Source organism: Bos taurus, chromosome X (genome assembly GCF_002263795.3).
Source record: "Bos taurus isolate L1 Dominette 01449 registration number 42190680 breed Hereford chromosome X, ARS-UCD2.0, whole genome shotgun sequence".
NCBI lineage: Eukaryota > Metazoa > Chordata > Mammalia > Artiodactyla > Bovidae > Bos > Bos taurus.
The window spans coordinates 76205180-76229484 of record NC_037357.1 but is presented as its reverse complement, the minus strand read 5'-3'; the positions used below and the strand labels follow the sequence as shown (position 1 = coordinate 76229484).

Below are 24305 nucleotides of genomic sequence, written 5' to 3'. Positions count from 1 at the left end.
GGTCTCTGTGGGACTATAAAGAAATATCTAACTTTCCTGTCATTAGAGGAGGCCTGGAACAACAGGATAAAGAAGGCAGGACAGGAAAAGTATTCAAATAAATAATGGCTGAAAACTTTCCAAACTTGGCAAAAGACATAAACCTACAGATTCAGGAAGCTAAGAGTATATGCAGTGAAAATATCCTTCAGGAACACACGGGAAACCAAGAAATCTAAGATGAAGGAAACCAAGAGAATGTGTTGCTAACAAACCTGCACTAAAAGAATGACTAAAGGAAGGTCTCTAAACAGAAAGAAAAATATAAAGAAAGAATCTTGAAACCTCAAGAAGGAAGATAGGACAACAGAAAGAGTAAAAGTAAGAGTAAATACAATTGACTGCTTCTCCTGTTGAGTTCTCACAATTATGTTTGACAGTTGAAGCAAAAATCATGACACTGTCTGATGTAGTTCTAAATATATATAAAGGAAATGTCTAGGACTATAATATTATCAGTGAGGGAGGATACAGGACTTAAAGAGAGGTAAGGTTTATTTAAGCAGGTAAAATGTTGATACTAGTAGACCGTGATAAGTTAGGTAATGGAATTCTGGAAAACAGTTTTGCAGTTTCTTAAAAAACTAAACATACACTTACCATATGACCTAGTAATCATACCCTTGGGCATTTTCCCCAGAGAAGTGGAAACATGTTCATACAAAAAACTTTACACTAACCTGTACAGCTTTCTTTGTAATAGCCCAAAACTGGACACAACCAAAATGTTCCTCAGGTAAATGATTAAACAAACAGGTTTCAAGGTAGCTCAGTGGTAAAGAATCCACCTGCCAATACAGGAAACAAAAGAGACCCAGATTTGATCCCTGGGTCAGGAAGATCCCTTGGAGAAGGAAATGGCAACTCACTCCAGTATTTACCAGTATTTATGCATGAAGAATCCCATGGACAGAGAGACTGGTGGGCTGTAGTCTATCGGGTCACAAAGAGTTGGAAACAACTGAGTGACTGAGTACACATACATGCAACCTGTACAGCTTTCTTTGCAATAGCCAAAAACTGGACACAACCAAAATGTTCCTAACAGGTAAACGGTTAAACAAACAGCAATATATACATACCATGGAATACTGCTCAACAGTATAAACAAATGTACCATTTATATGCAAGACAACTTAGATCTCAAGGGCATTATACTGAGTGAAAAAAGCGAACCTGAAAAGGTCACATACTCCATGACTCTATCATTTTTGAAATGGCATAACTACAGATTCATTTTTTTAAAAATATTAGTGACTGCCACGGTTTGGGGATAGAGGGCATGAGGGGGTGAATGTGACTGTTAAAAAAAAATAGGTAGCACAAGACAGATCTTTTTTGGTGATGGAACAGTACTTTATATTGATGATGTTAGTGGTACACAAATCTACACGTGATAAAATGACATAGAACTAAACAAACCTGTTGTTCTAACATCAAGTTCAAGGTTTGGTCTTAAACTATAGTTAGGTAAGATTTAACTATTGGTGGAACTAGGTGAAAGGTACATAGGACCTCTCTGTCCTTGAAACTTCCTGTGAATCTATTATTTCAAAATGGAAAGAAAAAAAATCAAGTCACTGTCACTACTATAACCTGTGAATATACCAGGTTATATGGCACAGGGGAATTAAGGTTGCAGGTGGAATTAAGTTTGCAAATCAACTAACCTTGAGATGGGGAAATAATTCTGTACTATTCATCCAAGTCGGAGAAGGCAATGACAACCCACTCCAGTACTCTTGCCTGGAAAATCCCACGGATGGAGGAGCCTGGTAGGCTGCAGTCCAGGGGGTCGCACAGAGTCGCACACGACTGAGTGACTTCACTTTCACTTTTCACTTTCCTGCATTGGAGAAGGAAATGGCAACCCACTCTAGTATTCTTGCCTGGAGAATCCCAGGGATGGGGGAGCCTGGTGGGCTGCCGTCTATGGGGTCACACAGAGTCGGACATGACTGAAGTGACTTAGTAGCAGCAGCAGCATTCATCCAAGTAGACTCAATGTAATTACCAAGGTCTTTAAAAGTAGAAGAGGGAGGCAGGAGAGTGAGCTGTCAGAGAAGGAGACATGACAATGGAAGCAAGATTGAAGTGATGTAATGTAAGGAATCAATTCATTATTGCTGACTTTGAGAATGTAGGGAAGCCATGAAACAAGAAATGTAGGCACAATCTAGAAGCTGGAAGACAAGGAAATGGAGTCTCCCTTACAGCCTCCAGAAAGGAATACAGCCCTGCTCATACCTTAATTTTAGCCCAGTGAGACCCATTGCAGATTCGTGACCTCTAGAATTGTAAGATAATAAATTTATGTTGTTCTAAACCACTGAGCTTTTGGTAATTTGTTACAGTAGCTACAGAAAACTAATACAATCACCAACTAGGAGTTAAAAACTAACCCACTCAAAGATGGCTTTTTGCAGAGTACATTCAATTCATTAGTCAGAAGTTAATAACTAAGGACTGTAATCTTGAGTTATATATATTGTAATCTTGAGTTGTATATATTATATATATTGACCATGGCTATATACCATGGCTAATGCAATCTGCAATTCCACATCACCAATGATATCAATAATACAAATCTTGCCTCAGAATTGCAGGGAAAAGAAACATGTTACTCCTTATTAAGTGGGGCCTGCTAAGCCAATGCAAACATAAGAATAGAAGTATTTGTGCCATGGAGGCTGGAAATCTTGTTTCAGTTTCAGTTCAGGTCAGGTCAGTTGCTCAGTTGTGTCCGACTCTTTGTGACCCCATGAATCACAGCATGCCAGGCCTCCCAGTCCAGCACCAACTCCCGGAGTTCACCCAAACTCATGTCCATCGAGTCGGTGATGCCATCCAGTCATCTCATCCTCTGTCATCCCCTTCTCCTCCTGCCCTCAATCCCTCCCAGAATCAGGGTCTTTTCCAGTGAGTCAACTCTTCGCGTGAAGTGACCAAAGTATTGGAGTTTCAGCTTCAGCATCAGTCCTTCCAATGAACACCCAGGACTGATCTCCTTTAGCATGGACTGGTTGGACCTTCTTGCAGTCCAAGGGACTCCCAAGAGTCTTCTCCAACACACAGTTCAAAAGCATCAATTCTTCTATGCTCAGCTTTCTTCACAGTCCAACTCTCACATCCATACATGACCACTGGAAAAACCATAGCCTTGACTAGACGGACCTTTGTTGGCAAAGTTAATATTTCTGCTTTTCAATATACTATCTAGGTTGGTCATAACTTTCCTTCCAAGGAGTAAGCATCTTTTAATTTCATGGCTGCAATCACCATCTGCAGTGATTTTGGAGCCTCAAAAAATAAAGTCTGACACTGTTTCTGCTGTTTCCCCATCTATTTCCCATGAAGTGGTGGGACCAGATGCCATGATCTTCGTTTTCTGAATGTTGAGCTTTAAGCCAACTTTTTCACTCTCCTCTTTCACTTCCAACAAAAGGCTTTTTAGTTCCTCTTCACTTTCTGCCGTAAGGGTGGTGTCATCTGCATATCTGAGGTTATTGATATTTCTCCCAGCAATCTTGATTCCAGCTTGTGCTTCTTCCAGCCCAGCATTTCTCATGATGTACTCTGCATATAAGTTAAATAAGCAGGGTGACAATATACAGCCTTGATGTACTCCTTTTCCTATTTGGAACCAGTCTGTTGTTCCATGTCCAGTTCTAACTGTTGCTTCCTGACCTGCATTTAGGTTTCTCAAGGGGCAGGTCAGGTGGTCTGGTATTCCCATCTCTTTCAGACTGTTCCACAGTTTCTTGTGATCCACACAGTCAAAGGCTTTGGCATAGTCAATAAAGCAGAAATAGATGTTTTTCTGGAACTCTCTTGCTTTTTCGATGATCCAGCAGATATTGGCAATTAGCTAGAGGTTAACTATTTGTCAGAGAATTTTCTCTTGTGTTAGTAAAGAGGGCATTTATACTTATTTTCTAACAGGGGGAATATAGAAATCATAGAAAAAATGCATTAAATTAGAAAAAGGATGGGGTTAATAAAGTTGGTAAAAAAAAAAAAAACCTCAGCAGAATCAAAGCTAATTTTTTATGTGACAGGAGAATCTGTTTCATTCTTTTCTCTTCCTCAGTATCCTAGTGCTTAGCATGTAGTAGATGCTCAATAAATGTTTGCTGAATTGAATTAGAAATGATCATTAATGGATCCTTTCAGATTTAGAATTCCATTAGTCTTCATACTCTGCCATACTCCAAACTGCTAAGAATAGAAACAAAGGGACAGGCAAGAAACATTTATTCATAGATAGGAATACCACGTATTCTTACCCTTGCATTTGCATAGCACATATGTGGCATGCTTGCAGAGGTTAAGGAGCATTGCCTTTAATATATAACATTAGATTTCCAGGATGGCTAACATTGCAAAAGGCCCATGAGTCCCGATGGTCCTTATGAAGATATCTGGACACCACCTCCTTGTCTGGCTCCATCAACACACTTAACGATCAGTGCTAGCAAGAGTTTCCTATTTTTGTCAAGATAAAACTTCTCTTTGGCTAAGAGAAATATATAGAGATAGAGAACTGAAGAGAGAGCAATGAAGGCAAGTAAGTGTGAATGAGCTTTTATGTAATGTATTTTATATATTAATAATGAACTTGCAGAGGTTGAGTGTTGAACAAAATCTGAAAGTTAAAAAGTCAAAGATTTGGAGAAACTAGCCCTGACTTGCCTTTGGTGAGAACAGTAATGGCAGAATGAGTAATAAGTGACTCTTTTTCATAATAAAAAAATGCCTGTGAAGGCTAATCAGAAAAATGCTTATAACGGTAGCTGAGAGCTGTGAACCACAAGTATACTAATAACAGGCTTTTTTGAAAAAGTCGTCTTCATGTCTCCCCTTTCAAGTTACCTTGACAATGACAGTCATGCAACAGGAATTCATGTAACAACAGGGCAAAGGCTAGTGCAAAGGTTTTTAACTCACAATGTATGGTTGGACTCCCTGAAAACACTTGAAAGTGTCATACTTTTAAATTAGCACAATTCTGAAGAGTGTATCCTTGACATTCATCAAATTTTCAAAAGGGTTCATGCCAAAAAAAAGGTTAGGAACCACTGAGCTAGACAGTAATGGCCCATTTTTTCTACTCCCCTACTTAGTAAAACTCTTCTTTAGAATGTGTTCTAGTAACTTAGTAAATAAAGAGACAGAGGGTCTCTGTTCAAGCAAGTTGCAGAGACCTGGTCTCTGGGTGAATAAATCACATGGATGCCTAGAATGACGTGGAAAATATTGGAAAGGACGATGGGAAGAATTCATTAGCACCACAAAATTTAAGTTACTGCAATAGGCAGGAGAGAAAAGATCATTATTGACATTTCAACTCAAATTCACATGTGGATTTCACCTTTGGGATCATCCTCCTGCCACCTCACCAGGTTCTGGACAGTCTCCCAAGCCCTAGATATCAGCTGATAGGTATGTGTTCAGGAAATGTGGACTCATTTTGACAGTGGCCTAGGTAATGCTCAATTATGAAGGGAAAGCTTGTAAACATTTGCAAAAGCAACTCTAAATGGCTTCACATTTTCTTCTTGTCTACATTATTTCTTTTTCCATAGCAAGCCAGATTTGGCCTGTGGGCTATAGTCTCTTTTGACTCTGGCCCTAGATCAATGAAAACCAATCATAGATACTTAAGACTGGAAGGCAGTTTAAAAAGTCATCTTGTCCATTACAGAAAAAACAAATGGAAATATACATAATATATGTAATATATATATATATATTTCATTCATATATTTGTATATTTGGCAAGACCAATATTTGGCAAACTATTCTGGACACAGAAGTACCTGTGAACTTCTCAAAACATGTTTTAAAAAGAAACTAACACAACACTGTAAATCAACTATACTCCAATTCAAAAAAATTTTTTTAAAAAAGAAAAATTCAGGAAATTTCATGATTTCACTGCAGGGCCCTGGTTTCGATCCCTGGTCAGGGAACTAAGATGCTACATGCTACAGGGAGGGCTAAATAAATATTTAGAAAAGAAGAATTCACACCTCAGTTGCTACCACCCTTTTTTGTTTTGCAACTATTCATACTATGGTCAGGATGATCTTTCTAAACCTAAATGCCTTCTGATATGCTTTAAGCCTGTAAACTATTACCAGTCTTTCATGAAAGAACAGCCACTCTCCAGTGAGCAGACAACACCTGTTTGTGTGTGCATGTGTGTGTGTGTACATTCACAAATGCATTTTGGAGGGATATCTTTAGACCCAATAATCTAATTCCATCAAGCCCAAAGTTTGAATTATTTCTTGTATTCTTATCCTCCAGACAGACTTCTTAGCTAGGAAAAAGACAGACTGAACTAGTTAAGGGATTATGACATTTTCAAAGCTCATTCAGATTTTACAAATATAACCACCTCCCTAAATCAAGAAGCATATTTGATTTAAAAGTGACCTACAGTTAGGGTGACCATAGAAACTTTTTGTCCAAAATGGGACACTTGAGAGTAAAATAAGTATGCTGGGACAACCAGGTATAATCAACAACATATGGCCACCCTACTTCCAGTCTTCCATAGAGGAAACGCTTTAACTTACCCTCAACAAAATGAATCTCTATTCCTTGTTGTCAATGGAGGATGGCTTAACACTACTCTAGTAGTCATGTCCACAGTATAATCTTGTTCTCTAACCTCTAAACCTCCCCAGGTTAAACATTAGGAGCAACTTCTTGCTTAGGCTAGCCACATAAAACTTAAGATAGGCTATTGAGGCAGAGAGGTATAACTTTTAAATGGGATTTTGGGGTTTTTGAGAAAATTGTAAATAATTAACTATATCAAAATCACCCTACTGAAGATGGAGAAATGACTTATTGAAATTCCTTTTAGAAAAATTAAAATTATGTTCATAGTAGGATCCTGAAGACATCAGTCCTTTTTCTACAGGAGAACAAGAGAGGGAAAGACATTGAGCCACAGTGCTTATCTACAGAAAATGAGACCAAAAGGAACACATTCCTTAGCAGAGGCCTGCAAACCACAGTAGGCAATGAGGGACTGGCCTCACCCTCAGCTGTAGCTGGCCCAGAAAAGGTCTTACCATCAGTAAAAGGCAGCTTCCTCCCACACTCCACTTTCCTGGTTGACCCCACCCCAGACCACATTTCCCAACATTTAATGTGCTACTGTGACACAAGGACAGTGTTGTTTGAGAAGAGAGGAAAGTTCACCTCCGTCTAAAATGAAATTTTCTGGGAGAGAGAAGAGGTCTGAGGTTAAAGGTAGCCTCGAGTGATACTGTTTTGTCCAGTCCCCTTTGTTTTGTTTCCAAGCAGCCTTGGAGAAGTGGCATGAAGAGCCCAACCAAGTTCTTTGTGTCTAACCATATGACATTGGGTTTGAAAAGGTGTTTTCTGGTTGAGAAACTGTCAATTAGGGAGCTAGCTGATGGGCAACTTTTCAGAGGAGGCAATGGGGGAAAAAAAAAGAAAATGTCCAACTCTGAAGTTTTTATGATAGGAAAAGTAGGAAAGCCAGATGACCTATTCCTTAGTATATCATTTCCCTTCGCTATCATCTACTTTGGTTCTTCTCTCCTTTTGCTTACTGCAAGAAGGAACACCTAAACCATATATGTGCCACCAGATAAATAAGTTTAAAGATAATATAACAGAATCAAAGGCCAATTAGAATCTCCTTTTATCCCTTTACTAAGGGTTTGGAGAAAAACAAAGTATTCACTAGAACTGGACTTAGGAACACAGAAACTGCAATCAATGGTTCTTTGGTTAGGCTGGTACCTCTCCTAAGCAAATTCTTCTGTGCAACTGGGATCTCTACCAGTGATTGTGTCAGAAAGTCATGAGCATGTATGTTTAAAACCCAGCCCTTATCACTTTTTTCATCTCTCTTCTCTCACCTCCTAAACACAGGCAACACCACCACATCTTTAGCTGTCTCTGTTCACTGAGTAGTTTACAGGTAATCAGACAATTGTGAAAAAAAAGAAAAAGGGAAGAGAGTCAGACTGAATAAAACGGAGAGAAAGCAGCAGTGTGCTGTACTTGTTTGACTTTGGCAACAGGGTGTAATAGGTTTGCTTGTGTGTGTGTGTGTGTGTGTGTGTGTGTGTGTGTGTGTGTTTCAAAAAGCATTGATGCATCGAATATTTATTCACTGAACAGGTTGATTTATTTAACAGACTTGATATATGTCAGATTCTACCATGTGCTTACATAATTGTTACCCATTTATCAGAGCTGTTATTTAGCCAAATATTTGTTTTAAAAGCATTTTCCTTTAAATGACTTTCTCTAGCCCACTGCACAATCAATCCATGGTTCATTTTAATTATGTAATGTTATGTTACATTATGTTAACAACAGCTATTTGGTGGAGGTCTCTGAAATTTCATCTTCTAGGGCCATTTCATCTCCACCCAAAATCTATTTCTTTTTCCCCTTGTAATAAATTGCTGGTTAAAATCACATCATAGGGAACATTTAAAAACTATGTATAATGCTTTTTCATGTTATGCTATTTTACACTTTTGATTTCCAGAAAAAATGCAGTTTCTCAACATTCTGCTAAAATCACAGATCTGAATATTAATAACCTAAAAAACTGGCTATAAGGACAAAAAGTATGATTGTGTGTGTGTTGAGGATGTGTGTCTGTGGGGTGTGGAAAAGCAGTTGGAACAGCAATGGGAGAGCTAGGTGGGTAATTAAAATAAGAGAAAGTAAATGGAATCAAATTTCAAAACAAATTTGTTGAATCACCCTTCTCCATCTGAATACATGTGCAGAAAGAATTATATTTTTTCAACTCAAATGCATTCAGTTTATCTAGGTTCTGTGGGAGGTAAAATATTAGAAGGTATTTCCAAGAAACAAAAATGTTTAATCACTAGCTGCCATGCCTAGTTTGAGTTCCTCTACTGTAAATATGCCAACTGCAAAGGCAAGAGGCTTGTTTTGACCTCCCAGGTCAAGAAGCGTGGGGACTAGTAAAGATGAGGTGTGGGAGGGAGGAAGGGAAATCCCACCATCACACAAGTGAATCTCTGACCTAGTAAGCAAATACGTTTGTGTTGTTACTGTTGGGTAAAATGTACAAGTCTTCCAGAAATTAGACACTGTAATAAAAATGTACCAGCCCAAATTTAAATTGCTCACTAGACAGATGGTTAATTATATTCACAGCCACATATTTCACTGGGATAGAGTTTCAGACACTCAGCCAGTTTTATTTGATTAGCCGGTTTCCCAGTTAATATGTAAAATGACAGTTACTTAGGGCTTTTTTGTTACCTTCTAAAAATATATTTTAAATAAGTATAAATTCTCCTCAGCCATGAGAATTTCATGGCTGTAAGTAAAACGTTTGGTCATGTTAACCTATGTGTAAAAGATGTAAGAGAGATTCATCCCTCGAAACCCGAATGGTCTCTATAGTTCAGAGAAGACCATTGGAGCACATTCTCTCACCAAGCAAAATATCTCAGCAACTATCAGCACACTCTTCTCCACGATCAAAAACAACAGAAGAGATATTCAAATCCCAGGGTAAAGTGTTTTAGATGCTTTTTAAAAACAGCCCTGGGAGGCCTACACACAAATCATGTCTTTGCAGATAACAGTGTAGAAAATGGAACGCTAGGAAAAGGCCACAGAGCTAAGTATATTGCTGTGCACAGAATTCAACAATATGCTGGGAGCCGAAACCCAGAAGCAAAATACCAAACCCACTTACTCCAAAATGCAAACAGAAGCTCGAAGAAAATCAAATGTGTTGGTGTAGAAATGGGGATGCCATTTTTTTTTCCTCTTAGAAAAAAGACAGAAAACCTTGGGCGGGTTATTCGATCCCTCATGGATCAGACAGAAGCAGTCATGCTGAAACCATTGGATTCCTCAGCAGAACGGCGCCAACTCAGCGGCGCGTTTTCCACACTTTCCCAGAGCCTGGCCCGGCTCCCCGTGTGGGCTCGAGGCCTCCCCGCCCCACCGGGTGTGAGAGAGCGGAGCGGCGGTGTGCTGCCGGGAGCGGCAGAGTGAAACGCCAGAAGCCACGCAGGAAAGCGTCGATTCGACTGCCACCGAGAGCGGGAAGGGGCAATGGGCCAATTACGCAAAGGTGACATGCCGCGTGGGGCTCTATAGGGCTCCCAACTTAGACCTGCCCATGGCCCTGGTCCGGTGGCGAGTGTTCAGTGGCGCTCTGTGGTCGCCAGTGCAGCCCAGCGGGCATGGAAGGTGTCGGCGACGGCGCTTCTCACCTTTGGCCCTGACTCTTGGTCGCGGCCGCCTCGTGGGTTTGCCCGCTGACACCGGAGAGTGCAGTGTTACTGCCCGTTCCCCAGCCAGGATCTTCCCGGCGCCGGCCCGCAAGGAGGCGGCACTCAGCTGGTCCCCGCCGCCCCGCTCTGAGCGCTGTGGCTCCGGCCCGCTCGCTTCCCCTCCCCCTCGCCGCCACCCCCTCCCCCGGCGCAAGCACACAGGCCTTTCCTAGATTACAGTGCCTGTCGGGGCTAACCGGGATCTCTCGCCCTCGCGGCCTCACTCCCTCATATACAGACAGACACACGCACGCCATTCTCACACAGACGTCCTCCCTTCTGTTTCCCCTTCTTCCTCTTCTCGCTCGGCTTCCCCCAACGCGTTCCACCCCCTGCCGCCGCCACCCCGCGTCAACCGGGAAGCCGGCGAGAAAGGCCAGGGGCTGGATGGCAGCGCTTGTACTCACCTCCCAGGCCGACTCCGGAGACACGCGTCGCCGGCGGACTCAGGCAGCTGGCGCTGGGGCTAGCGCGGCCGCAGTCAAGGCTGGGCTGCTGCCGTCGCCGCAGCTGCTCAAGCTGTCCCCGCCGCCGCTGTTGCTACTGCTGCCGCCGCCGCCGCCGCCTCTGCCTCAGCTCCATGCGCCGGGCCCGCCAGGTGGACGCGCCTCTCTCCCTCAGGCGCCGCCGCCGCGGCGGTGCTGGATGGTTTCAGGGCTGTCTGGTTATGGCCCTAAAACTCAGCGCCTCAGTGGCCGCCGGCTGCTCCTGAGGTCCGCTCTTGTAGTGCACCGCCGCCTGCTCCGGCCCGGGCTATCTCACCAGTGGGCTGCGCGCACGGCGCTGGAGCCTGCTGAGTACCGTGGCTGCGGCCGTCCGCAGGAGGGAGAGAGGAGGGCGGCTGCTACTGCCGCTATCGCTGTTAAAGCTATTGCTAAATGCTGCTACTGTCGCTACTGCCACTGCTGTGGCGGCGGCTGCTGCTGCTGCTGCTGCTGATGCTACTGGTTTTCCTTCCCGGGTTCTCCCCCTGCCTCTTCCCCACTCCTCCCCCCCCCCCACCCCGCTCACTTTCTCCACCTCCTCCTCCTCCCCCTTCTCCTCCCTCGCCGCTTTTCTCAGAGCCTCTGCGGGCGCTGCCTGGTCTCCTCTTCTCCGTGAGCTGCCTCTGCCCATTCAGAAAGGTGCCCAGAGTGGGATTGCCTCGGCTGCCACCATCGCTATTGCCCCTGCCATTGTTTCCTCCAACACCGCTGTTCTTGCTGGACCCGTTCCCCCCTCTACCTCCCTTGCCTACCACAGCCCTCCTTTTTCCTCCCGCGCTCTCTTTACCCTCTTTACAGTCCCTTCCCATGTGCCCCCTCCCACTTTGTCCGTCTGTCCCTCCCTCCCCTCAGGCACCCGGGAGCGCGCACTGCGCGGCCACCTGTCATAAAGGGCGCGCACCCCCTTCCCCACCCCCACCCCGCCCCCCACTTTTATTCTCGCAGCCAGTCCAGTCCACCGCGCCAGTGGCGCGTTCTTCCCTGGCAGACACACAGCTGGACATCACTCTTCCATGCCTTTTAGGGTAGTTATGTGTACAGAGAGGGCGCTCTGAAGTTTGGGGAAGAATATTTCAATGTTCAAAGGAGACGCTTCTCCCACCAAGCGTCTAACCATTCAACCTCTACCTACCCTTAACTTCAGAGTCTAGGCCCTCAGGAGGGTGGGTTGTGTTGGAAGGGCTGGATGGAGGGCCATTTTCCAGAGAACTGGAGATGGCTGGGGTTTTTTGTGTTTTTTGTTTTTTTTTTTTTTGTAATAAAGAAGAAGAGAAGGAGGGAACATGAATATGCCTGGAAGGAAATGGGATGTACCTGACTGCTGTCCTAGAGAAATCCCTTAGGTGGTCATTTACCATCGGAATTCATGGGAACCCAACAGGAAAAGCCAGCGGTTCGAGAGCAACTTAGAAGGGGCCATTCAGCACTCCTGGAACCCTGAGTGTAAGGTTGGGGCCTAAGCCCCTGAGTCATCATCACTAAGAACCAGGGCAAATGATGGAAAGGTTACGTTCTAGAACAGAAGGTACAAAACTAAGCTACTTTCTGTGCACTTATTCTAGCAAGCCTTTACCAAAGCACAGTTTCTCCTATCTGGCAGGGCCCAATTTCAGATGTATTTGCTGCCACAGCTGCAACCTCATTTTGCTGCCAAGGTTCAGGCTTTGAGACCTTATATATGCAACTCTCACTATCACCCTCAGTAGAACCTCTATGACCTGTCACACAACCCTTCCTCAGAAAAGCACAGATTGGGAGGGTCTGTTTCCCTTTCCCTGGCAAAGCAGGAAAGACAAATGTTCTAGATATCCCATTGCCAACAAGGTCTGGGTTACCTTTTCTAGTCTGGGGCACTCTCCATGAGTCTTTCTTCACTGAGAAGTAAAGAGTCTGAGCACAGGGAGTGCTTTTACAATTCCTCATCTCCATGCCTTGGGTTCTGCCATTCCACCTGCTTGGAACACTCTTGTCCTTTCTCCCTATCATTTTATATCTGTTAAAATCATCCATAAATAATAGCTTATCTACAAATAATTGATAATTATTGAGCTCCTAATATGTGCCAAATTCTATGCTAAGCAATTTACACGAATTATTTTATTTAAGCCTCACAACAAACACAATTTTATTATTCCCATTTTACAGATGAGAAAATTGAGTCACAAAGAAGGTACATATATATGTATCTTGAGAATAAAAAGAATATCTTCTTTATCTTACATTTGCCATGCACTGTGAGAATATATTTGCATCTTTCAGGCACCGGGGTAAATGTGAAGAAAAATAAGATTTGGCCTCTTCCCTCAAAAGCAAACAAAAAGGTTAAACATGTGAAATGCCGCCTGTCTATTGGCTGGATCTCAGTGGCCACAATGGATTGCTATTTTCCCATTGTTGGAAAGCACGTTGTTTTCACCTGTATTAACCACATATGCTAGTTTTCCTTTTAGAATTAGTCACTTTTTAGTTACCAGTTCTAATTTGCGTCACTGACTTTCACCTAGAGAGTACCAGGAACACACCCAAAGTTGAACAAGTTAGGTTTACTACTTGTTATGGTGAGGGAGAATGCACACCATAGATGTTATGGGCTGAAGTGTTTCCCCTTCCAAATTCATATGTTGAGCCCTAACTCCCAAATACCTCAGAATGTATTTGGAGTTGGATCTTCAAAGAGGTGATTAAGCTAAAATGAAGTGGCTAGGGTGAGCCCAAATCCAATATGACTGGTGCCCTTATAAGAGGAGAAAATTTGGACATACAAAGAGACACTAGGGGCACGTGAGTACAGAGAAAAGATCGTGTGCAGACACAACAAGAAGGCAGCCATCTGCAAGGCAAAGAAAGAAGCCTCAGGAAAAACCAAATATGCCAGCACCTTGATCTTGGACTTCTAGCCACCATAGAACTGTGATAAAAAATTTAAACCACTTTGTCTATGGTATTTTGTTATGACTGTCCTAGCAGACTAATACGATATGAAACTACGAGACATCTTTGTAAAGCAGTGGTAGAAAGGACTTATTACAGGATTTGGGCTTTGGTTGGGTGATTTGGGAGTCTAAGAAAGTAGGGGTTCATTCTATATTGAATGCTATAAGAAAGCAAGGGCAATTCTATGATTGTGCATCTTAATATATCTTATCTATAGGGAAGGTGATTATAGTGAGATGAAAGTGAGAACTAATCTTTTGTGGGTGGCACAGTGACCTTGTCTTTGTCTGTGCTTAGACTAAATGATGAAGCAGATTTGCTTTCTTTCATTGTATCATGTTCTCAGGGTAACACTGTCTGATGTGGGTATTTTGTGAGATTGTTTACATCCAGCAGGAGAACAACATGGCCTACCTGTGCCTACCTGTGAGTGCTAGGCCAGCTTTCAGACGTCAAGAGCTGCTTTTTTTCCTTTCTCACATGTGACTACTTAACACCATTCATTAGTTGTAACTAACTTGGCCTTAGGCAAGTTACTTCTCTGTGCCTCAGTTGTCTTACCTATACTTGAAGGAAATTAAACATAGAATAGTTGTGGGAACTATAAACAGAGGAATATACATAATGTTCTTAGAACAGGGCTTGCAACACAAGCAGCATTCATTGAATATGGGCTATTATCCATTTATTTCTTCTCCAACATACCATTTAGCATGAATTACATGTAGTTAGGTGTTGATACTGGAGAAGGCAATGGCACCCCACTCCAGTACTCTTGCCTGGAAAATCCCATGGGTGGAGGAGCCTGGTAGGCTGCAGTCCATGGGGTCACGAAGAGTCAGACACGACTGAGCGACTTCACTTTCACTTTTCACTTTCATGCACTGGAGAAGGAAATGGCAACCCACTCCAGTGTTCTTGCCTGGAGAATCCCAGGGATGGGGGAGCCTGGTGGGCTGCCGCCTATAGGGTTGCACAGAGTCAGACACGACTGAAGTGACTTAGCAGCAGCAGGTGTTGATACACTCTCTCTTACTGGACTATAACTTCCCTGAGGACAGGGATACTGTCTATTGCCATAGTAATAACAGATAACTTTCATTGAGTGCTTTCAGTGGGCCAGGCACTATTGTTAGCTGTAGTCACTCCAAAAAAAAACTTCAGAGGCCCCGTTCTTACCTGTAGGCTAGCCTGGGTGTCCTCCTCTATGCTCCTACAGCGCCTATGTTTACCTTAATCACTATACTCAAAGTACGATACTGATGCTATCTGCTTATGTGTCTTCTTCCCTTTATATACTGTTCAGTTATAAAGGGGAGAGTAGGTACTTTTAAAATTTACAAATAAAAATTCTATATATTTAAGTGTACAATGTTATATTTTGATACATGTATATATTTTGAAATGATTACCACAATCAAGCTAATTAACACATCCATCAACCAGTCAATGATCATACCAGTCAATCCTAAAGGAAGTCAGTCCTGAATATTCATTGGAAGGACTGATGCTGAAGCTGAAACTTCAATACTTTGGCCACCTGATGCGAAGAACTGACTCATTGGAAAAGAGCCTGATGCTGGGAAAGATTGAGGGCAGGAGGAGAAGGGGATGACAGAGGACAAAATGGTTGGATGGCATCACCTACTCGATGGACATGAGTCTGAGCATGCTCTGGGAGTTGGTGATGGACAGGGAAGCCTGGCATGCTGAAGTCTATGCGGTTGCAAAGAGTCAGACATGACTGAGCGACTGAACTGAGTGAACACATCCATTACCTCACATAGTTATGATTTTTTTTTGATATGGTGAGAACACAATATCAAGTCTCTTAACAAAGTTCAAGTATAAAATACAGTATTATTAACTACAGTTACTGTGCTGTACATTAGATTTTAAGAACTTATTCATCCTGCATAACTGAAACTTTATACCCTTTAATCAACAGCTCCCCATTTCCACCATACTCAGCCCCTACCAAACACATTTTTGAGTTCAATGTTTTTAGATTCCACATATAAATGAGATCATGGAGTATTTGTGTTTCAGTTTCTGGCTTATTTCACTTAGAATAATGTCCTCTAGGTTTATCCATGTTGTCACAAGTGGCAGGATTTCTTTCTTTTGTAAGGTTAAATAATATTCCATTGTGAATATGTGTGTGTGTGTGTGTGTGTGTGATATTTTATTTATCCAATCATCCATTGACAGATATTTAGGCTGTTTCTTTGAAATGAACATGGATATCTTCAAGATACTAATTTCACTTGAAATCAGATACTTATAACTTTGGTGCCCATGTCTTATCACAGTGCCCAGCACAATAGAAGTTCTGCATATAAAGGTATTCATTGGATTTTCAGTGCATGCTTTGCTTTGTCTGGAGTGGAACTCAGGTCAAAGTAGCTATCTTGTCTTAGCTCACATTGCCCCTTTCTCTGGGGTTTTATTTACTGAAAAAAGTAACAAAAGATCTCTTACATAGTGTTCTCCCTGTGTGGTAGATCTAAAAGAATCACCATAAGACTTCAATGCAGGAAGGTGCCATTTGGGAACAACTAGCCTCTGCCATTTAACAGTCAATTGTAACATTTCCATTGGGACAAAGTGGAGTAATGAAGGAAACTAGGACCTAGACCTTAGGTTTTGACCTTAATTTTGCTGTTGACAGACCGTGGTATTCAGCAAGTCACTGAACCTCTCTGACCTTCAATTTCTCCATGGGGGAAATATATAGAGCGTAATCTCTTTATTCACCAGCTAATAGAGCTTGATAACAAAAATTAAAGAGTATTTACTGGAGTTTCTCTTTAGTAAAAATATTTACTTCTTCCATTATTTCCATGTTGCATGCTTGGATGACTCTTAACCTCTGGAACTGGTGTTCCAAAATGGCCACAGCCCTTCCAATGCCAAGCAAGTGCCATGAGTATTAAGGTTTTTCAGCTTGCCATACTCCCTAAAAGTTCCACAATTCAACCTATTCCCAGTGAAGCAGTGAAGGGAACTATAGTGCCTGGAAACTTTGAAGACATAAGAGGGGTTTCTATACTGGAGTTGGACCCAGAAAGTTTCTTTCCATCATGCTGAGGAAAGACATAGGATGTTTTTCAACTCAAATTTGTGTTCTACCATAGGGATAAAATAAGGTGAATGACAGAATAACATTATCATAGTATCACATGCATATACAAGGGCAGAAAATACCTTATTACTTTGCATATAATGTATCACCATTGTGCCCAGAGACTATGTAACAATCATAATAACAGACTCCGGCTGGGACTTTATGGCACCTTTCCCTGACGAATTCCAAAGAATGGCCCAAAGGAACTCAGGAGGTCCAAATTTGAGAGAGCAGTGAGTTAAAACCAAAATTAGCTGTTCCTCTTGTTTGAGGGGCAGCACCCAGCACATTAAGGGCTCCCATTAAATATAATGGAACTGACAAATTTCCTCAGTACTTCCTTCCTTTGTCCTAAACAGCTTTAAGAAATGATAGCTTTCTCCATCCTGACAATAGACAGATGTGTCCCTTTTTTCCCTTTCCCTAGAAGGGTTCTTGAGAGTCCCTTGGACTGCAAGCAGATCAAAACCAGTCAATCCTAAAGGAAATCAATCATGAATATTCATTAGAAAGACTGATGCTGAAGCTGAAGCTCTAATACTTTGGCCACCTGATGCGAAGAACTGACTCATTGCCCTGATGCTGGGAAAGATTGAAGGGAGGAGGAGAAAGCAACAACAGAGGACAAGATGGTTAGATGGCATCACTGACTCAATGGACATGAGTTTGAGCAAGCTCTGGGAAACGGTGAAGGACAAGAAAGCCTGGCATGCTGCAGTCCATGGGGTCGCAAAGAGTCAGACACTACTGAGCGACTGAACAACAAAGGTTTGTCATAACTTTCCTTCCAAGGAGCAAGTGTCTTTTAGTTTCATGGCTGCAGTCACTGTCTGCAGTGATTTTGGAGCCCAAGAAAATAAAATCGGCCACTGCTGCCACTTTTCCCCCTTCTATTTGCCATGAAGTGATGGGATTGAATCCCATGATCTTAGTTTTTTTAATGTTGAGTTTCAAGCCAGCTCTTTCATGCTCCTCTTTCACTTTCATTAAGAGGTTCTTTAACTCCTCTTCACTTTCTGCCATTAGAGTAGTACCATCTACATATCTGAGGTTGTTATCTCTTTGGGCAATCTTGATTCCAGTTTGTGCTTCATCCAGCCCAGACAATGCAGAATGAGGGCTGAGAGAGAGATGAGAATAAGTCAGGGCCTTTTTGGTCATGAGACCAAAGAGGTTTGAAGGTCCCTGGGCATGTGCCAGGTAGGGGTGGCCCTGAGAGAGAAGAAGGACTGTGCTAGGCAGTGAGGAGAAGAGCATGAGGAAGTGCCAAGGAGGAATGGTCAACAGCGTATTTGGGAGCCAGCAACATGTCCATCATGGACAGGGATTGTTCTAAGGAGGAAGCCAAATTTGGATGTGTTGAATGGGTCCAAATTGGGGAGGCTTTGGAACTGTACAGCATTTTACCCTTGAATTCTTGTTCTCTACTTTATACTGAATAAATGTGGAAAATAAAGATCATGGTCACACATTAGGTAGCTAGATGAGGCACTGAACCTTAGTGTTCAGATTATAGCAATGGTAAACATTTGTGATTTATGATGGACTTTCATCATAATGACATATATCATGTAATTCTTTCATGAATATCTATTAAAAAAAACAGTGCCCCACTGTGGACATTCCCCTCTTTGAAGCCTTAAAATGAACAAACAAAACCTGTTGATTGAGTTCATTGTTCTTCAAAGGTAGAGCTGGGTTGTAACATCTGGGCTCACAGATCAGAGCCAAATGAGTGAAGTACTGATTCCAATCAAGTGTATCTAGGGTGTCCTGTCCCACTTTCCCAGCATGCTCAGATGCCTTGGCTGTTGTATTCAAAGCCAGCCTAAGCAATGACAACTTCTCCCACTGAGCGCTTTCTCAGGATAAGCCTTTGAAATATGCTAAGACAGGCTGAGTGACTTAACGTTAGAGAACTGAGGTTTGTAGAAAACCATTTCCATCTTCAGTTGCCATGGGCCATTGGAGAAGCCCTAGATGAAACCATAGGCCCTAAGTAAGGTGGGGGCTTCCCAGGTGATGCTAGTGGTAAAGAAACCTGTCAATGCAGGAGACGAAAGAGACAGGTCTAATCCCTGGTTTGGGAAGATCTCCTGGAGGAGGGAATGGCAACCCACTCCAGTATTCTCACCTGGAGAATCTCACAGACAGAGGAGCCTGGCGGGCTACTGTCCATAGCGTCACAAAGAGTCGGACACGACTGAAACAACTTAGCACAGCACAGCACAGCACAGCACAGGGGTATGGGTGAGTGGTGAGGAAGTGTCCAGACTTAGAACAGGACCATGGACAGAGATCAGCAGGCATCTTTAACCAGATCCCACAGTGAAATGCAGCCCTCTGTCATGTGGCTGTACATTCTGTGTTCTGTGGATAATGTTTGGAATGTGTGATGTGGGTTTTGGGCTTCCTTGGGTTGGGCACAATCGGAGTGCCCTGTACAGTGTGATCTCCCTCTCAGGACAGGCTCACAGGCCTTATTTAGTGTGGGAGGTATTAGTAGTGTCAACTGTACACTGTTGGAAACTTCAGTGTAGTCTTCTGGTTTGAACAGTAGTCCTAGAATAAGGAGAAGAGCCAGACTGAGCTCAAGAAACCCTAGAAACATCTGATTCAGGGCTTCTTGGATATGGTTCCCTCTTCTCCTTTAAAGAAAGGAACCGGAAGGACTCCTCTTCATATAAAATCCAGTACTCCAGAGTTTGCCTCATTCCCCAACTGCCACCAACCCAGGAAGAAGAAAGCAAAGTGAGCTGTGTTATAGTAGAAAAACACTAAACTTGAAACAAATGACCTCGAGTTCTGACCCTTACTAATATAATCCTGGACAGTTTACAGAATCTTCTCAAAGCCACAATCTCTTCTTTTGTAAAAAGGAGATAACAATTATAATCTCTACCTCACAGAAAGAAGTTTATGAGTAAGGCTTGGCATATACAAGTATAAAATAAATGTGTCTGCTTGTGCATGTATTCTAGAAGTTCCTGAAATCTCCCTTTCTGCAGTAAATCTTTCCTAAGTCATTGATGAAGTTGTGAGTTTCCTTCTGTCTACACTAGTAGTTCCTATTGTATCTTCCTTTTACTCTGTTATTAGCTGATACTCTTGTTGTTGATGTTGATAATGGTGGTGATGATGGTGAGATAATGATGGTGATAGTACAATGTGGTAAATAATGACTGCCTCAGATCATGGGACAAATGATATAGATAAAGGGAGAGTGAGAGAAGCTAGGAAGGAAACTAGCTCTGGTTGAGATTGAGCCCTGACCTTCCCTGAACTAACCTATCCAGGTCCATCCATATAGGCAATCATGTCAAATCCCCAAGGACATTGCACTGGGGATTATGCAGCAAAATGTGTTGTCTAAGTAGATCCTGCCCAGAATGGAAGATGTGTTTCAAAAGGGTAAGTGCAGAATAATGCAAGAAAAGAGATGTTCCCACCCATCTAACACAAATGCTCCCTGAGCACTCTTTTTGGCTAAATACAAACCAATCAATTGGCATCTAGGAAATATGGAGTCAATACGCACCCAGAGCAGTCAGTGAGTGTCCTCACCTTTGTTTAAAAAAAAAACAAAACAGGGTATTCTCTCTTGTTACTTCAAATCTTCAATTGCTTCCTAAAGTTTGAATAATAAAATGTCAAAATCCCTAGGCTGATAGCCATGAAACAGTTCCAATATCTTTCCAGTTCTATGTAGCTGGTGCTGCAATCACAAGAACATCTTCCATTTAATATGTCCATATCTTTGTTCATACTTTTCTCTCAGCCTTGAATGCCCTTTCTGCACTTCTGCACATCAAAATCCTTCTCTTCCTTTAGGGTCCTTGAAGTGTCATGTCCTATCTAATGTCTTTCTTAAATCCCCTTGTATTATTTTCCTAGGACTGCTGCAACACATTACCACAAATTTGGTGGTATAAAATGACATAAATTCATTGTTTCACAGTAGAGGCCAGAATTCCAAAATCAAGTTGTCTGCAGGGCCATGCTCCCTCCAAAGGTCTAAGGGAGTATCTTTTCTTGCTTCTTCCAATTTCTGGCATTCCTGGTATTCCTTCATTTGTGGCAGCATGACCATAATTTCTGCCTTCATCTTCATGTGACCTTCTTACCTGTATTTCTGTATTGCTCATCTTCTTATATGGACACCTGTCATTGGATTTAGATCCTATCTAGTCAATCCAGGATGATGTCATTGAGAGATATGTCATCACTTAAGACCCTTTTCCACATAAATTCACATATACGGGTTTGAGGGGGTTATGACTTGGGTATGTCTTTTTGAGGAGGTCACCATTCAACCAACTACATCCTCCAAGACTAAATCAATATACCTTTCTTTTGACCTTATACATCATATTCTGTAATATATATTAGAGGTTTGTGAATAGAATTCTGTCTCTCTGACCTGGGGGCAAATTTTGCAATGCCAGGGACTATGTCTTATTCATCTCTGTGTAAGTCATCACTTATCCCAATGCCTGACATATAGTTGATGTTCAGTTGGTTATTGTCAACATTTTTAAATGGTCAACATTTTACTTCTGGAATAGAGGGAAGCAGCTGTGGAAGGCAGGCTGGAGCAATAAAGTACTATTTATCAGAGTTAAGATGTAGAGTAAGTGCCTCTAGAAAAGTATTGGCTCCCCCATCTCCAGGAGGCAGTTGTTATTCCTTGCAGTATTATAATCCAAGCAGCAAGAATTTCTTTAGGATTACCAATTCAAACTATACTTTCTCCTTTAGCATATTTAACTGACTGACTATGTGCCAACTGTTATGCTAGGCATGACACAGAGATACATAAATCCACAAGATATACATATTTCCCTTTATGAGCTTAGTGTCTATCCAGAAAGGAAACATATACACATATGACATTTATGAGGTCATATACAAGCATCTGCAGATAGGTGTGACTGAGGGACTACTGTCAAAGATAAGTGAGAAGTCATTTTGTTGTTGTTGTTGTTCAGTTGCTCAGTTGTACCCAACTCCTTGAACCCCCATGGACTGTAGCATATCAGGTTTCCCTGTCCTTCACTATCTCCCGGAGTTTGCTCAAATTCATGCCCATTAAAAGCAAGAGCGGAGAAGGCAATGGCACCCTACTCCAGTACTCTTGCCTGGCAAATCCCATGGACAGAGGAGCCTGGTAGGCTGCAGTCCATGGGGTCGCTAAGAGTTGGATACGACTGAGCAGACTTCACTTTCACTTTTCACTTTCATGCATTGGAGAAGGAAATGGCAACTCACTCCAGTATTCTTGCCTGGAGAATCCCAGGGACGGGGGAGCCTGGTGGGCTGCCGTCTCTGGGGTCGCACAGAGTCGGACACGACTGAAGCGACTTAGCAGCAGCAGCAGAAAAGCAAGAGAGTTCCAGAAAAACATCTATTTCTGCTTTATCAACTATGCCAAAGCCTTTGACTGTGTGGATCACAATAAACTGTGGAAAATTCTGAAAGAGATGGGAATACCAGACCACCTGACCTGCCTCTTGAGAAACTTGTATGCAGGTCAGGAAGCAACAGTTAGAACTGGACATGGAATAACAGACTGGTTCCCAATAGGAAAAGCAGTACGTCAAGGCTGTATATTGTTACCCTGCTTATTTAACTTATATGCAGAGTACATCATGAGAAACACTGGGCTGGAAGCACAAGCTGGAATCAAGATTGCCAGGAGAAATATCAATAACCTCAGATGTGCAGATGACACCACTCTTATGGAAGACAGTGAAGAAGAACTAATGAACCTCTTGATGAAAGTGAAAGAGGAGAGTGAAAAAGTTGGCTTAAAGCTCAACATTCAGAAAACTAAGATCATGGCATCTGGTCCCATCACCTCATGGCAAATAGATGGGGAAACAGTGGAAACAGTGGCTGACTTTCTTTTTGGGGGCTCCAAAATCACTACAGATTGTGATAGCAGCCATGAAATTAAAAGATGCTTACTTCTTGGAAGGAAAGTCATGACCAACCTAGACAGCATATTAAAAAGCAGAGACATTACTGTGTCAACAAAGGTCTGTCTAGTCAAGGCTATGGTTTTTCCAGTAGTCATGTATATATGTGAGAGTTGGACTATAAAGAAAGCTGAGCACTGAAGAATTTATGCTTTTGAACTGTGGTGTTGGAGAAAACTCTTGAGATCTGCAAGGAGATCCAACCAGTCCAGGACTGATCTAAAGGAGATCAGTCCTGGGTGTTCATTGGAAGGACTGATGCTGAAGCTGAAACTCCAATACTTTGGCCACTTGATGTGAAGAGCTGACTCATTTGAAAAGACCCTGATGCTGGGAAAGATTGAGAGCAGGATGAGAAGGGGACGACAGAGGATGAGATGGTTGGATGGCATCACCGACTCAATGGACATGAGTTTGGGTGGACTCCGGGAGTTGGTGATGGATATCAGGAGTTGGTTCATGGGATCACAAAGGGTCGGACACAACTGAGTGACTGACCTGAACTGAAGTCAGTGATGCCATCCAGCCATCTCACTGTCTGTCTCTCTGTTCTCCCCATGCCCTCAATCTTTCCCAGTATCAAGGTCTTTTACAGGGATTTGGCTCTTTGCATCAGATGGCCAAAGTATTGGAGCTTCAGCATCAGTCCTTCCAGTGAATATTCAGGGTTGATTTCCTTTAGGATTGACTAATTTGATCTCCTTGCTGTCCAAGGGACTCTCAAGAGTCTTCTCTAGCACCACAGTTTGAAGGCACCAATTCTTTGGATCTCAATGGTCTTTATGACCCAAATCTCACATCTGTACATGACTACTGAAAAAACCATAGCTTTGACTATACGGATCTTTGTCAGCAAAGTGATGTCTCTGCTTTTTAATATGCTGTCTAGGTTTGTCATAGCTTTTCTTCCAAGGAGCAAGTATTTTTTAATTTCATGGCTGCAGTCAACATCTGCAGTGATTTTGGAGTCCAAGAAAATAAAATCTGTCACTGTTTCCACTTTTCTGCCATCTGTTTGCCATGAGTTGATGGGACTGAATGCCATATCTTCATTTTTTGAATGTTGAGTTTCAAGCCAGCTTTTTCACTCTTCTTTTTCACCCTTATCAAGAGTCTCTTTAGTTCCTCTTTGCTTTCTACCATTAAGGTGGTGTCATCTGCATATCTGAGGTTGTTGATATTTCTTCCAGCAATCTTGATTCCAGCTTGTGATTCATCCAGCCTGGCATTCTGCATTATGTACTCTGCATATACGTTAAATTACCAGGGTGACAATATACAGCCTTGACATACACCTTTCCCGACTGTGAGCCAGTTCATTGTCCCATGTCCAGTTCTAACTGTTGCTTCTTGGCCTGCATATGGGTTTCTCAGGAGACAGGTAAGATGGTCTGGTATTCCCATCTCTTTA

At 42.4% G+C, this 24305-nt stretch overlaps 1 protein-coding gene across 1 annotated transcript in view; it reads right to left on the bottom strand.

The window, feature by feature from the left end:
- NEXMIF (neurite extension and migration factor) overlaps nucleotides 1-11349 on the bottom strand; it is a 215800-nt gene extending 204451 nt beyond the window's left edge. The window contains exon 1 of the mRNA XM_059883729.1: nucleotides 10778-11349. The gene's annotated coding sequence lies outside the window, so the exon portion shown is untranslated. The remainder of the gene's footprint in view (nucleotides 1-10777) is intronic.
- Between the last annotated feature and the right edge of the window lie 12956 nt (nucleotides 11350-24305).